This window comes from Theobroma cacao, chromosome 8 (assembly GCF_053813885.1).
Source record: "Theobroma cacao isolate CCN51 chromosome 8, ASM5381388v1, whole genome shotgun sequence".
In the NCBI taxonomy this organism is placed as follows: Eukaryota; Viridiplantae; Streptophyta; class Magnoliopsida; order Malvales; family Malvaceae; genus Theobroma; species Theobroma cacao.
The window spans coordinates 26,908,838-26,916,429 of NC_142646.1; the positions used below are offsets into that span (position 1 = coordinate 26,908,838).

General features: G+C 33.3%; 1 long non-coding RNA gene across 1 annotated transcript; it reads left to right on the forward strand.

Moving 5' to 3' along the window:
• Positions 1-4,479: 4,479 nt before the first annotated feature.
• On the forward strand, positions 4,480-6,278 carry LOC148761276 (uncharacterized). The gene is made up of 3 exons (XR_016027980.1): positions 4,480-4,573; positions 5,224-5,307; positions 6,143-6,278. It is a non-coding gene; the product is annotated as an uncharacterized LOC148761276 (long non-coding RNA).
• The last annotated feature ends 1,314 nt before the right edge of the window (positions 6,279-7,592 follow it).

Below are 7,592 nucleotides of genomic sequence, written 5' to 3' on the forward strand. Positions count from 1 at the left end.
TTACTTGCTTTAAATAAATTGATTTCATTTGGTTGAAATAAGTTGAAAGATGATAAATTACAGTTTGATGAAATGTTTTAATAGTCTCCTTTTACTCGACTTTAGATATTTTGAGTGATGTTTGTTTACTCACTGGGATTTTATAATCTCACCACCCTCATTTCCACCCATTTCAGGTTCAGAATAGATTGTAGATAACTGATATCGGCGAGGATTACAGTTGAACTTGCCACATCCAAAGACTGTAGGTTCATTTCTTTTTATACTTTTGGTCATTCGGGGGCCCACGTGTCACTCTAAATTAAATTCTATACTTTGGTTATCTGTATTACGGTATGTAAGAATTTATTTTGCTTTTACGCTATAAAAATTATTTATTCAGTGTTCTTAAAATATCGTTTTATGTGAAAATTGAATATTTTATTGAATATTTTTATTTTATTATAACAGTCATAATTCCATTTTAAACGAATGTTTTAGACATCCAAAATTATTTTTGATTAAGAAATATGTGTTTTCCACTTACATACTATATTTTTAGATGATTTTTTAGATTTTTGGGATAAATGACAAAAATACCCTTGTGAGACGAAAATTATTATTTCATTTGTTTAAGTTGGAAACAGTTTAAAATCTTTTAAAATGTGGTATTTGGAAACAGTTACCCACAGGGGAAATGAGAAGCTGATATTAAAGCCTTGCGGGGTCTCGGTTGACATTCCGGGTAATGAATGTAAATTGAGACGTCGCGGCGGTTGTCACGGGCTCAATGGGAGTTTCGGGTCGTGACAATGGATGCTAAATAGGGAAGGACCGTATGTGGTAAAAAAAAAAGCTTTTTCAAGAAGAGCTCTAATTCTAGGTAACATAGATGGAAAAGACTTTCCTAATCCGATAAATGTGGATGCAATAAAGAAATACTATATTTAAAAAATAAAATAAAATAACATAAATAAAAAAAAAAGGATTTGTGTTGAAAACCCAAAAAGGGCAACTCATATCCAAAGGAGGGGGCTCACGATGAAAATCTGCAAATAATAGCTTTAGACCAAAAAGAGAAATCTAGAATGAAGTTTAAAGATGCCAACTCAGATGATGTACAAAAATGAGGTAAAAATACACTAGAAATGGAGTTCATCAGTCTCACGAAATAAAGGGAAGTTACGAATTTGCTTAAGACATCAATTAAAGACAATTTTGAGTTTAGAGGATCAGATTGTTTACTCTAAATGGTCTGAATGTTCATCATTTAAAAGATCTAATGATTGCTTTGTAAATTCCCCTTTCCTTGAGTTATTTGCATTTTTATATGAAATTCTCCCTCCCTTCTTTATTTCAACCCATGCTTTCTACCATTATATAATTCCACATAATGATTGTTATGGAAATGAATGATGACTAGTAAAAAAATGAACTAATTAAGCAAGAAACTACGTTCATTGTTCAATAAAAGACTTAATGATGAGGTAAAAAAAAAAGAAAAGGGAGCCTCAACATGAGAAAAAGGTCAAATGTTGAAAAAAAAGGATGCCTAAGGGAAATAAGGGGTTACCTAAAACAAGTAGAAGAAAGGCGAATAGACAAAGATGAGTGAAAATTATAATGGAAAAGTTGGATAAAGCAAAAGAAGGGTCAAGAAACCTTAATGAATCATTAACATTAAAGCATTCCATCATTTCAACGATGCATACATGTCTAACCATGCACATGATCATTTTCAAACAAGAGTCAAAATTAATGCATGTTCCAAGCTTCAAAAGTGGAAATTCACCCAACCTAAAGTTTTAAGGGTATAAAACTTTGATTAAGATGAAAGGATTTGAATCTTTCATTTTCATAAAACAACTAATGAAGAAAAGATTTAAGCCTAATTAAGTTGGCACGAGAGATTCCAAGCCAAATTTTGTTGACACCAATATGAGTTTAAGTTCAATCTAGTTGGTATAAAAATGATGTTAACCCAATTAAATTGGCATTAGAAAAAAAAATCGAATCTGTTTTGAGATAGGTCGAGCCTAGGTTAAGTCTAGAAATTTCATTTTTTAAAAAAAAAAATCGAATCAGTTTTGAGATAGATCAAGCCTAGTTCAAGTTTAGGAATTTCAATTTTTAAATCAAACTTGTTTTGATATAAGTTAAGTCTAGATCAAGTCTAGGAATTCCAATTTTAAATTGAACCTATCTTAAGATAGGTCGAACTTAGATTAAATTTAGGAATTCCAATTTTAAATTGAACCTATCTTGAGATAGGTTGAACTTAGATTAAATTTAGGAATTCTAATTTTAAATCGAACCTGTTTGATATAGATCAAGCTTAGATCAAGTCTAAAAATTCTAATTTTAAATTGAACCTGCTTTGAGATAGATCGAGTTTAGATTAAATTTAAGAATTTTAAATTTTTAAATCGAACTTACTTTGAGATAGGTCAAGCATAGGCCTACATCTTTGCACAACCCTTGATTCTCAAGGATACGTAAAGAAGGGTAGTTGTAGGCACAAGCTATATATATATGTAATTAATATTTATATGTCCTTTTATTTTTATGGTACTATTTTATTTTATTATTTATCTTTATTTTATTTTATAATCAAGGTTAATTATTAGTCTAAGTCCAAATGAGCTTCTTTGTGGCTTTGCTTGGGCTTCCCAAGTTTTTGGGCCATTAGGAATCTCAAACCTTATGTGAAGTTGAATGCTACATAACCAACAAGTTTAAAAGTTGGGCTTAGTAATTGATCCTGTGGCCCAAAAACAGACCCATAAGCAAGTAAGGCCAAAATTTCATATCAAACTACGTAAAGATAATTAAGTTTAATAAATTAGGATTAAAACCAAATAAATTGAAGAACAATCTGGAAACAACAAAAACAACTTGAAAAATTGGCCAGCTAGCCTAAAATCGAAAAAAGCAAAAAAAAAAGGGTTTGAGTGCCTTGACACTCTAGCAAAGGCCACCTAGTTGCTCCATCAGTCGTGGAGTGCATTCAATGACTGGCAAAGCCAAAAATCGAGGAATCTATAAATCCTTTGTCCATGTAAAAGGTAGAAAAAGGAAGTCTTAAAAAAACCCTAGAAACCTTATAAAAAACCTCTGCAGCCAATTTCAAATGAACCTTTCATCCAATTTCTAAAAACCCAAGCAACCAAAAAGCCATAATCAAAAGATCAAAAAAGAAAAGCCAAAAACAACAACAAAAAGCAACCCAAAAACCCTAAAAAAATTCAAAAACAAGAAAAGACCTAAGGGGTTTCTTTTTGTTCTTTTTTTTCTTTTTGAAACTTAGTGAGGTTTGGGAAGTTTAGGGTTCGGAGATTGAAGGTTTTGGGCCATCAATCGGCGGTTGAGAAAGGGAGAAGAGATAGAGTTTGAGGTTTAGTTCTTGGGGTTTAGAGAGGAAAGAAAGCATCAGTCGATAAAGAAAGAAAATGAAGATGAGAAATGGGGAAAGAAGAAAGGAAAAAGAGTTTATATACTTAGGGTTAATGTCAAACCCTACTTTGTAAAATAATTATAATGTCATTCACATGCTCGATAGAATGTTTGTATATTTAGGAAGTTCGAGAAATCGTTAAAAGATGATATTGCCCCTAATGGTACCATTGAGTCGATTAAGCCTCAAATTAGTTCAAATAGAAATTTTAAGGTGAAATTAAGAGTTTCACAGTTCAGGGATGTAAAGCCCGACCTTATAAAATACTATTCATGACATACATGTGATGATAGCATGATTGCATGCTAGGAGAGTCCTGAAAAATTTACAAAAGTCGGTATTATAACTAGAGGTACAACAAAGTTTATTTAATCCTCGAACTAGATCAAATAGGAATTTTAAGGTGAGATTAAGAGTTTCACAGTTCATGGATGACTTAAAATGGTAATTTGGAGTTTGAGGATCAATTTGGAGTCAAATCGAAATTTTCACTAACTAGGGGCAAAATTGTCATTTGCCACCTTGGGACAAAATGGAAACTTTTAGAAAAGATTTTTGGCCCCATTTGACTTATTGGAGTAAGATTTGAGGTTTAGAAGTGAAAAATTTTAATTTCGGTATAATTTGGAGTAAAAGGGTAAAATGGTAATTTTACCATTCGAAATCGAAAATTTAATTTTTTGAAAGGATTTTGATCAAATTTAATTATTTGGAGTGTGAAATGAGTATGAGGAGTGAAAATTATGCATTATGGAAAATTTTCAATTTTTAGGGTAAAAATGTAATTTTTGAAAAGTTCGAGGGCAAAAGTGTAATTTTGAAAAATTTGCTCCACCAAAACTTTGGAAAAATCTGGAAATTTCACTTAAGACTTGGATAAGTCAAAGGGAATGCATGGTGAAAAAAATAGGACAAGTGGATGGCTAGAAAAAAAAAATGAATTAATAAAATATTTAAAATATGAATAAAATAATATTATTTCATTAAGCAATAAAAAGGCATAAAAAAAATCAGCCCACCCATTCTTCTTCTTCAACATTCGGCCAAGCAAGAAACAAGAGAGAGAAAGGAGAAAACAAAACCCTAGAGAGAGAAAATCAAAGAAAAAGTGTGAATTTTCAAGGAAATTAAGTGAAAAAGGTGAGATTTTTTTCTATTAAGCTTGAGTTTTCTTATTCCCAAGCATTTCTCTTTATTTTCCATGATTAAATTACATGTTTTCATGATGAATTCAATTCTGAAAAAATGGGTTAGGAGAGAGAAAGTTGTTGGATTTATTTGATTTTAATTTATGTTAGTGTTTTTAGTTAGTTTAGCATATTTAGAAACAAAACAACAAGAAAAGAATTTATTTTCTCCCCCAACCATTAATGGCTGAATTTACCATGTAGTGAGTGAGAATGAGTTTGATTTTATTCTAGGAGAATTGGTTAAGGAATGATGAATTATGAGCCTAGAAAAATAATGAGAATTTTCGGAGCAAAAATACGAATTTTTACCCACTAGGGGTATTTTCGTAATTTATTGTTGGGACTGATAATTTGCACCACACTGAGAGACATTAAGTTAATTTGGGTGCAATTGAGGTATAGAAACTGAAAAGAATTAAATTGGAGTTTAAACGGACCCGTTAGGAATTTAATCGGGTGATAAGACGAATTAGGCCAATACCGGGTTTAAATAGTTACCAGTGCATTTTTGCATTCCATATCATGCATTGGTAATCTAAATTAGTTTAATTTTGATTTAGTACCAACTTGGTGAAACTCTCGATTTTGTATTGTGTCAAGGTGGTGAGTCCTCCAATAAAGGCAAGGAAATTGCATCCGAGGACCAGTAGACAGAGTGCTTCAAAAGTCTGCATTCTAGACATTGTGAGTAAACTTACTGTCATTTTAATTATCTAGGGTGGTTTTTAGATGCTTTCATGAATTCTATGGAAAAAGGAATTTAAAAAGATAAATTTTCATGTTTTATGAATAAATGAGTTTCAATGAAATTAAATTATAAATTGTTTTGAAATTAATAGTGATTTTGAAAAATAGAGTACACGGAGACTGTTAATTGTGGCAATTTGATTGTTTAAATTAACTGGCTTATGATAAATCGAGCATGATTGGCTAGTTGGCAATTGTATTGAAATGCGAATTGTTTGGTTACCTTGAAAAACTACGAATTACAAAATTGTCATATCATGTTATTGAGTTTTATTATATGGTGGATTATATATTAATTAATCACTGCAGTAGGGGGTTTCTGTGGACCAGCCTTTTAAAGGGGAATGGTAAACCCCATTATATTCTTACCTCGAACGGAGAGGCGCGTAGGGTATCTCCTGGGGTAAAGTTTAGGGTTCACTTCACGCTAAACCACCACGTGAGGGGGAACTCAGCCAACGCCAAGGAACGGCTATGTTTTCAAAACAAAAACATGATTTATGTGAAATGTGAATTTTAATAGCCTTGGCGGTCTCGGTAGGATGCCTCGGCCAAGGTGTCCCCGAGAATGGATTTATGGCACAAGCCTAGATTTTTATGAGATTCATAAGCCTCTTTACGTGTTTTGAACAAAATGTGTTCTAATGCTATAACCCAGTTTATGATGATTTACTTTATTGTCTCCATGTACTCAACTCTAGATGTTTATGATGATGTTTGTTTACTCATTGGGATTTTATAATCTCACCACCCTCCTTTCCACCCATTTCAGGTTCAGTATAGACTGTAGATAGCTGATCTCATCGAGGACTACAGTGGGATCTGCATTTTCCAAACCGTAGGTTCACAGTCCTCTTTATTTTTGTTTATTCGGGGGCACTCTTGTTATTGTAAATTAAATTAAATATTTTGGCTTACTGTATTTAAGTATGTATAAATTTATTTAACTTTTACGTTATAAAAATTATTCACGTATAACTCTATAAATATTGTTTTATAAGAAAATAGAATATTTTACTTAATATTTCTTTTATTTTCTTATTATATTCAAATAACCATAATTTCGTTTTAAATGAAGATTTTAGACTTTTAAACTCATTTTGAATATGAATTGTGTGTTTTGTACTTGTATATTACGTTTTAGCCAGTTTTAAAATTTTGTGAGAAAAATGACCAAAATACCCTTGTGAGACGAAAAATTAATATTTTATTTGTTTAAAGTTGGAAACAGCTTAAAATATTTTAGAACACGATATTTGACAATGGTTGCTCACAAGGGAACAGAGAAACTGATAGTAAAGCCTTGCGGGGTTTTGGGTTGACATTCCGAGCAATAAGTGTCTACCGGGACACCGCGGCGGTTGTCACGGGCTCGAGGGGAGTACCGGGTCGTGACAATTCGATTGGTATCAGAGCTTTTGGTTTTCAAGATCAAAGTTTTTAGTTTTAAAGTTGTTTTAAATATTTACAATATCAGTGTGGCCCCGGATTAAGTTAAGTTAGGTTAGGTTGAATAGAATGCATGCATTTGCATATAGAGCCTAAGGTTACCTAAACTTGCTCGTATTTTTTTTATAGATTATAATGCCTCCTCGACGCGGACGCCCACCTCTCACTAGATCGGTTGGGAGGGGAAGAGGTCGTTCCCAACGTCATCAGCCAGATACAGTAGAGGAGGAATCAGCTGCATCTACCATTCGGGCAGCACCTGCTACTGAGCAGGCCGATAGTCCTCCACATCCTCCATCTCCTCAGCCACCTGCTGGTATTCCCGCCATGCCTACTGAGGCAGCACAGGCATTGGCAGCTTTCTTTGCAGCAATGGCTGGTCAAGCTCAGACTGGTCAAGTTCCACCTGTAGTGCCTCCAGCTACTCATTTAGTTCCACCACCAATACAGGATGTATCCATTTCCAAGAAGCTGAAGGAGGCTAGGCAATTGGGTTGTGTATCTTTCACTGGTGAGTTGGATGCCACTGTAGCAAAGGACTGGATTAATCAGGTGTCCGAGACTCTCTCTGATATGGGATTAGATGATGACATGAAGCTGATGGTGGCTACGAGATTATTAGAGAAGAGGGCTCGTACTTGGTGGAATTCGGTGAAGTCCCGTTCCGCTACTCCTCAGACATGGTCCGATTTTCTCAGGGAATTCGATGGTCAGTATTTCACTTATTTCCATCAAAAAGAAAAGAAAAGAGAATTTCTGAGTTTGAAACAGGG